Source organism: Aptenodytes forsteri, unplaced genomic scaffold, assembly GCF_000699145.1.
Source record: "Aptenodytes forsteri isolate BGI_AS27 unplaced genomic scaffold, ASM69914v1 Scaffold51, whole genome shotgun sequence".
NCBI classification, from domain to species: domain Eukaryota; kingdom Metazoa; phylum Chordata; class Aves; order Sphenisciformes; family Spheniscidae; genus Aptenodytes; species Aptenodytes forsteri.
In genome coordinates, this window is record NW_008795495.1 from 2,858,633 (window position 1) to 2,865,944 (window position 7,312).

Below are 7,312 nucleotides of genomic sequence, written 5' to 3' on the forward strand. Positions count from 1 at the left end.
TGTTATTTCCATTTCTCTTTTTGATTTAATTAGAAAAAGTAGTCAATAAAATTTGTGCGTTTATGTGCTTCAGCATTATTTTGTGTCATGATCTCTGGTCATAAGTGAGATTAAGTTAATCTTGTTAACTTCGATTTACATGAGCATTTTCCTTCATTGTACATTTAATGTGCTCTGATTTAATAAAATTCTACAGGAGGATTTCAGCCTTCTGAGATTTGACTGACATCTGTGTTAATTTTTGCTGTAGCAATTTAACGGGATAGTAGATAACAATAATTAAAGTTGTGCTAGAAACAATTTTCTTGGTACATTGACCATTCTTTAATATAGAAACTTCTAAATTTGTTCTTTTTATACCACATGGTGGCAGTATCCACCTTTCCCACTGATTTATTTTTCAAAGTTTGAAGTTTACTGTGCTTTTCTTTTGATGCTGATGAGAAAGCACTAGAATATTGCCTGTGTTGAATTGAGGTGCTTCTTTGAATGCTTATACCCTGTTTGCATAATCATGCTTAAAATGAGAGACAATTAGTGAGAATGAATACCTCGTTTAAAAAAAAAAAATCAGGGAAGAGATCCAGGTGTTGAAATGTCACAAGAAAAAAAAGGCTTACAGTTGTTAATAAAAATTATTCCTTAGGATTCTTAGGTTTCAGATAAGATCACTTACTACGGTTCTTCCATACGTACAAAAAAAAACCCCCAAACCCAAGTCTTTACCCTGTCTGTTATGCATAGAGATGACGTGTTTTGGACATTTAATGAAATGTGACCTGATACGAAGTATTTTATGTATGGAGAGACTTTAGAGTCTCTGTATTTTGCTTCTGGCAAGTTCAGATTTGACCTGGTGACTTGATGAGTGTCACTGTAGTAAGGTACCTCAGGCTGTTTCAGATAATAAGGTAAGAGGAGCATCATCAATACCTGAGGGTACTTCAGAATCTCTAATGTATTTAGTACGCTAAAGCTAATGTACCTAAGCATCTCATGTAGTTTAGGAAGAAGTGGTTTCAAGGTGTGCTGTTGGGGTAACTTATTTAGTTGAGCTCCTTTGATAAGCTAAAGCTTTATTGCAAGGGAATTTGTCAGTAGGAAATAAAGCACAGTTTCATTCAGAGTCTTACTTAAGCTCTTACACTCTTCTTTTACTGCTTTTGTTGTATTCCAATCATTCTTTATTTCCAGCTACATGAAACATAGTTGCTGAAGTTCCTTGCCTGTTATTAAATAACTTACACTCTTCAAATCCTTCCTCTGGTTTCCCATCCAATATTCCTTAAATTTTAAGTTTTGTCCAACAGTTGCAATATTTCTGTTCTCTACATAATTTATCAACAAAGTGTCTGTTCTGGGTTTAAAACTTCTTTAGGAAACTACTAATACAGACTTTTGAAATACAATTATTACTGAAGTTAAGACAACTTTTTTTTTCTCTGTGAGAATAAACCACTTACTACAATAAGCATTCCTTTTTTTCTACTATGGCAAATAATTAAGGCTCTTCCTAATGAGTTTCAACATGTTTTTTTTCTCTTTGTGGAACATGGAAAGGAGCTAAAATACATGCTTTTCCCAAATCTTTCCATTAACTACTAATGGCTTGGGGGAGGAGGATTTTGCTGGCTTTTCTGGTTCTTCATGGCTGACAGACTAGGTTTGAGTAAGTTTTATACATGTAGATATTCACCCAGAAATAAAGTCACGAGAAATATGAGAGAATTAGGTATAGACTCATAGGAAAGTCTGTCTAGCCAACAAAGAGTTGAAAAAATTTTAAGGAAAATCCAAACCTGTCTAATGTGTTAAGCCAACTCTAGGAAAATTTAAATGTGAAATAAATTCATCAAATAAGACAACCATTTCCTAATATCAGCTATGTTATTTTGTGACAGGATGGCTGTAGTCCTTTAATTTGGTCAAAGGAAATGAGCTCTAATTTTACTGTTCTTGTTTTGGAGTGTGAACATGACACACTTAGATTATTTTGTTTTCTCTGCTCATGAGCATTTATATATTGTTTTGTGGGAAAGCAAAGCAGCACAGTTCTATTCTCTGAACACTATTACGATGAGCCAATACAGCTGAGTATCTGTTATATAAAATCAGGTCTTCAAACCCACTAAATCTTTTTTGCTACATGCTGCCATATTTTTTTGTTGTTGTTGTTGGGGGGGGGGGAAACACCAAACAAAACCCAAACAAAACTCATTGTTGGCACAACAGATCTAGCCTGGCACAAAAGTGAGTGCAGTGGCCTGGTACTGTGGCCTCTCAGCTAACTGAGTTTATAAACAGCCAGCTGTACCAACTAGGAAGCTTGGTTGTGTAGAACTTGAATTGTCATTGTAGTCTTGTAGAAACTAATTTTCTAGGACTTGACAAGTCCACATGTTCTTTATCTCTACGCAATTTATTAATTCATTTGTATTAGAAAAACTTTTATTTCTGACTTCAGGGCATAAAAGACATCTTCCAAACGTTTGTCACTTGTATTTGTACTCTAGGTAGCTGAAAATATATTTTATTTGTTCAGAAAGGGCAGAAGGTCCTAAGTGTGTATCAGCCTCTGTTAGCACTCATTTAATTCTTAGTATGCTAAGGAATAAGACCACTAAAACTCTACAACTTTGTAACAAAGTTCTCTTGTTGATTGCCTGTTGCTGCTCTGAGTTAGCATTTAATCAAAGCGTGCTGAATCTGTAACAGAGACCCAGTAGGATGGGGAGCTGCTTCTGACCACTGGTAGCAAAGAACAGTGTGTGAAGACTGATTTCTAGCATTGGAACATCATCTGATAAACACACTAGCGTCAAAAGATCTTTGTCTCTACTTTCTGTTTTTAAAGTGATCAGTATAAGTGGTTCCGCAGTACTACAACTAAGTTGATGCCTCTCTGTACACAACTGTTGCATCTGTGATTTAGACCAGTGCAGTTCCTCTGATTCTAGGTGCAGCAGCAACAGACTGGGAGGAGGTGGTAGAAGGTAAAAGTGATGTCTTGTATTTCAGTGCCAACTGATCTGTTACCAGATGTATAGTACAAACTCGTTTCAGTCCTTCTTTTACAGTGCTCAGTACTTCAAGTGCAAATAATGTTAGCACCACCACCTTTGGAGGCGCAGATAGAGAAGAAAGTCCAGCTGTAGTGTTGTATTACTAGGAGCTTCCCAGAAACAAAACTAGCTTCTGATGTGTGTGTTCCCATGCTGAACATCAGTGTACTATTTTCAGAGTTGTTTGCTTCCAAAGTGGTTAGAACCTTCCCTCAAACAGATGTAATTTACTACTTGTCTGTTTCTCTCAAGGCTGGGAGAGAGTCTGAGAAAGATATTCTGCTTTTCTTTGTAGCTCTAAAAGATTAAGTATTGCTTTCTTCTTCTGGCTATGAGTTTCTTGGCAACGTTTTCCTGGAATTCGGTCTTGATACCGTTTTATCAGGGCTTCCTTTCTTTAGTTATTTTTTTCTGTAGAGTTGCCTTCAGGACTTGCAATCAAATTTATAGTATGAGAGTTATCTAAAAGCTATGGTTAGCCTAAAGACAAAGCTGGATGTATGTAGGACAAAGATCTCTTCTAAGACCTTGTCTCTGAATCAGGATTAGTAGCTGTCGGGTTTTGCTAGACAAACCTAACAATTTTCTCTGTGATAATGTTTCCCAGCTGGTGGAAAAATGTTTCTATAGTCTTCAGAGAATGAACTAAACTATTGCACTCAAAGGATCAGTTGGCACTAGATGTATCTGAATGTTGTAAAATTGAGGCTACTGTTGCCACTCCAGAAGGACCGTGTTCCCTAAGATTTCTTCTGAAGTTTGCACATCTGTAAAGACTGCACTCTAGAACCCTTCTCCAGCCCCCTGACACCAATTCTTTCAAGCAGTGCTTTGATTACTTGGTCTTCGTGTCTCTCTCTAGAAAGGACAGATGAAGCCTCAGTCATAGGTATGTGCTTTCTTTCCTTCGTTATTGTTAATATTTATCTTGTTCAGGAAAAAAGCTGCAAAGAAAAATATTCTACCAATAACTATTAGCTTGGGGCAACAGTTTAACATTTCCAAGACTCAAGAAAACTTACATATCTGTGAAAGTTCCCTTTTCTATACAATGTCTTTCTACCTCTTTTGATACATAGCTATGGCTCGTATAGACTGCTAGTTGTTCAGAAAGACCAAATGGCTTAATACTAGTCTCTAATGCAATGATCTCAAGGATTCTTTTCACCTGAGAATATTTCACTGAAGATTCTTGTCAGCTCAAATCCAGAGAGAAAGAGCTTTTTATTTCTCCCGCTTTCTTTTGCCATAGAGGCACTTATGCCAAAGCTTTTCTTTCTTACCTGTCTTGCAGAGCTTCCCTATTTTGGAAGTAGCTCAACGTTTTCGTTTATAATTTTTAGTGGCAGATAGTGCCCCATCTACAGTCCTTGGCAGATTACCAATTTCATATCAACATACTAGAAGAGATGTCTTATTCATCCAGTTATGTATAACTTCTTCCTGACATTTGGGCAGTTGTATTCAAATAAATAATGTATTGACCAATAATTTTTGAATGCATACTATGTAAACAGATTGAAGCAAAATGTCATCTTCACTGAGTAGCAACACCTCATCCAAATAACTTGAGGGAATTGGTTTTCACATCGCAATAGTATAGTAGCTTTACGTTTGACTAGGGCCTTTAGGTACCTTAGGATAGGAACAGAAAGAGCTGGCTTGTGTAAGTGATCCTTCAAAGGTGAAGTTCTTTTAAATAAGCTTTTTAAAAGCAGGATCATGGTCTTCCACAGGCTTATCTGTAGACAGTGTGAAGAAGTCATGCTACTTGATTGGCTGATTAATCTTTTCCCTGCATTTCTGTTGTTTATCTTCTTATCCCCAAAGGCTTTGTCAAAGATCAGATAATCTGTACCATGTATTATGTGTCACTAACTTTGTTCAAAAAGTATGTCACCTAGGTTTTGTACTTGAAATTTAGGTAGGTGTTCATTTCAGTGACTGCTATAAGCTGCTATTCATTCCAGATGGAGGATAACAGTGAAGCTCAATATCATAAAACTGGGGTCTGTCATTAGATCTTTAGTTTCTTTACCAATTTGGGTTTTAAATGGTGCAGATGAGGCAACTCCAGAATCTTTTTGCTTGAAACATCCATGTGTCAACAGTGTCTTTAAAAAAAAAAAAAAAAATGGAAGCACTTCTTGGTACGGACTGCTTCACATGCTCTGTAGAAACCACCTGTACTGGTTAATACTGTGTCTCTTAGCTCTGTTAACAGTTTCTTCAGGCAATGTTTGCCTACCCATCTTGCACAGGACAGGTTTGTTTTGTTTATTTGTTTTAACCACCTCATCTGTCCGAGTTGCTACTCTCTGCAGTAGCAAAAATTAGTAAGAAGCTGAAGAAAAACCATGCATTGTTGGCAGGATCATCACAATGACGTTCCATGTGAGGAAGTACTGTTTGTCCTTTAATTTTTTTTAAGGTTTGTGGACTTACTTAAGTTATTTTTATGTATTGGTGTTATTTCCAGGACCTCATTCGTGTCCTTGAAAGTGCTCTGTATCTTGATCCTTTTAAAAGCCCCCTTTTTGCTTCAGCAGGACAAAGCTGTTCATCAAGACTTCCAAGCTATCTCCTGAAGATAAATTGAAAGATAAAGCTGTTCCATTGCAGAGATCTTAAAATCATTTCAGGGTATATGGACATTGTTATAAACTAAATTAACTTCATCACATGCAAGGCTTATTCTTCCTAAGCACAGGCAGCTTGATTGTATGTCTTTAAGATGTATTGCTACAGAAGTCCAGAAGCTTGTCTATCTGCTACCTGGAGATATGCATACCATATAGGGTTTTTTGTGTGTTAGCCTATAGACTCTTTATTAGCTTGCCTTGTTCACATTTCTTCCTGTGATTAAAATACAACTTTGACACCTAAAAGATTAGGTAGTTGGAAAACAGTGACCTATGCAGTAGAATTAGTATTTCTTCAAGAATTATAGTAAATCTTTAAAAAACAAACAAAACAAGACAAACCCCCTTTCTTTAATTATCTGTTTAACAGTTTGATACTTTAGGTATGTCTTAGTATCACTTTTCAAAAGTAGAATTTAACTTCCCTCCCCTTCCGTGGAGTTATCATATTGTTAACATGACATTAACATGACATTAACAACTGATTTGTTAAATTAAATTCAAAACCTAATTTGGGTCTCAAGTGTTAGAAGGAACTAATTTTGTAGATATTTAACTGTTCTGTTAATTGGTGCTTTAGAGCTGTTTATGACAAATTTGTCCAGAGGTGAACCGATTTAATTTTATACTTTTGGTAGTTGTCTTCTAGCTGCTAAATGTGTAATACTATAGGAGCTTCAATAGTCCACTCTGTGAAGGGCGTATGAATTCCAGCATGGTATTAGCAGCAGAATGGCACAGGATATCCTCAGAGGAATTGTATCCAAACTTAATCTTTCAACTTACACTTAACTTTTAAGTGCCCTTACGACCATTTCCTATTACAAGATGAGTCATGTTTGCACTGCCTAACAGGGTACTTGCGCCTGTATGTTACACATTTGAAACTCTAGCTAACCTGTAGACAACACCTTTAAAAACATCTGACAGAAGCTGTACCATTATGATAATGCCATCTTTATAAATTCTGGCATGTTAATTGGTTTAAGAAGAAAGTGTTCTATAGTGTTAATTTGTTTAATGTATATCTATTAATGAGGGTAAAGATAAAAATAAGCCATATATACCAGTATGTTAGGATGAATAACAATTGTGTCTTTAGATGACATGTTCTTAATGATATGCCATCCAAAATCCTTGTGAAAACTTTCTCAGTGGTGTGATTATGTCATTGTGATCTAATGTGATTTTAGTGCAAGTGAATATTACTAGATTTGTGAAATACAAAATGAAAATTTTTTATTTATCAAGAGAATAGTTACAGTTTGGTAGCTCAGGGAGCTTTTCTGTAGTGTCTTACAAGCATTTAGGTGGTTGTTTTTTTTTTTTTCAAGAAGGCATTCTGTCAGTCTTTCAGTTTATGGTGCCTCTGAATTTGGTCAGTGTTCTTTGTGTCTTTCCATCCCTATTCTAGAGTATTATCCTTGTGTTCATTTATCCTAGGAAGCTGTATTTACGAGTCATCCACTCCATATATGCTGTTGTCCTAAACTTTTCTTGTCTATTTGTCCTGGTTTCGGCAGGGATAGAGTTAATTTCCTTCCTAGTAGCTGGTACAGTGCTGTGTTTTGGATTTAGGATGAGAACAAAGTTGATAACGCACCAATA

At 36.0% G+C, this 7,312-nt stretch overlaps 1 protein-coding gene across 1 annotated transcript in view; it reads left to right on the forward strand.

Annotated features, from left to right (window-relative positions):
- PIBF1 (progesterone immunomodulatory binding factor 1) overlaps positions 1 to 7,312 on the forward strand; it is a 125,777-nt gene that overhangs the window by 11,557 nt on the left and 106,908 nt on the right. The window lies entirely within an intron of this gene.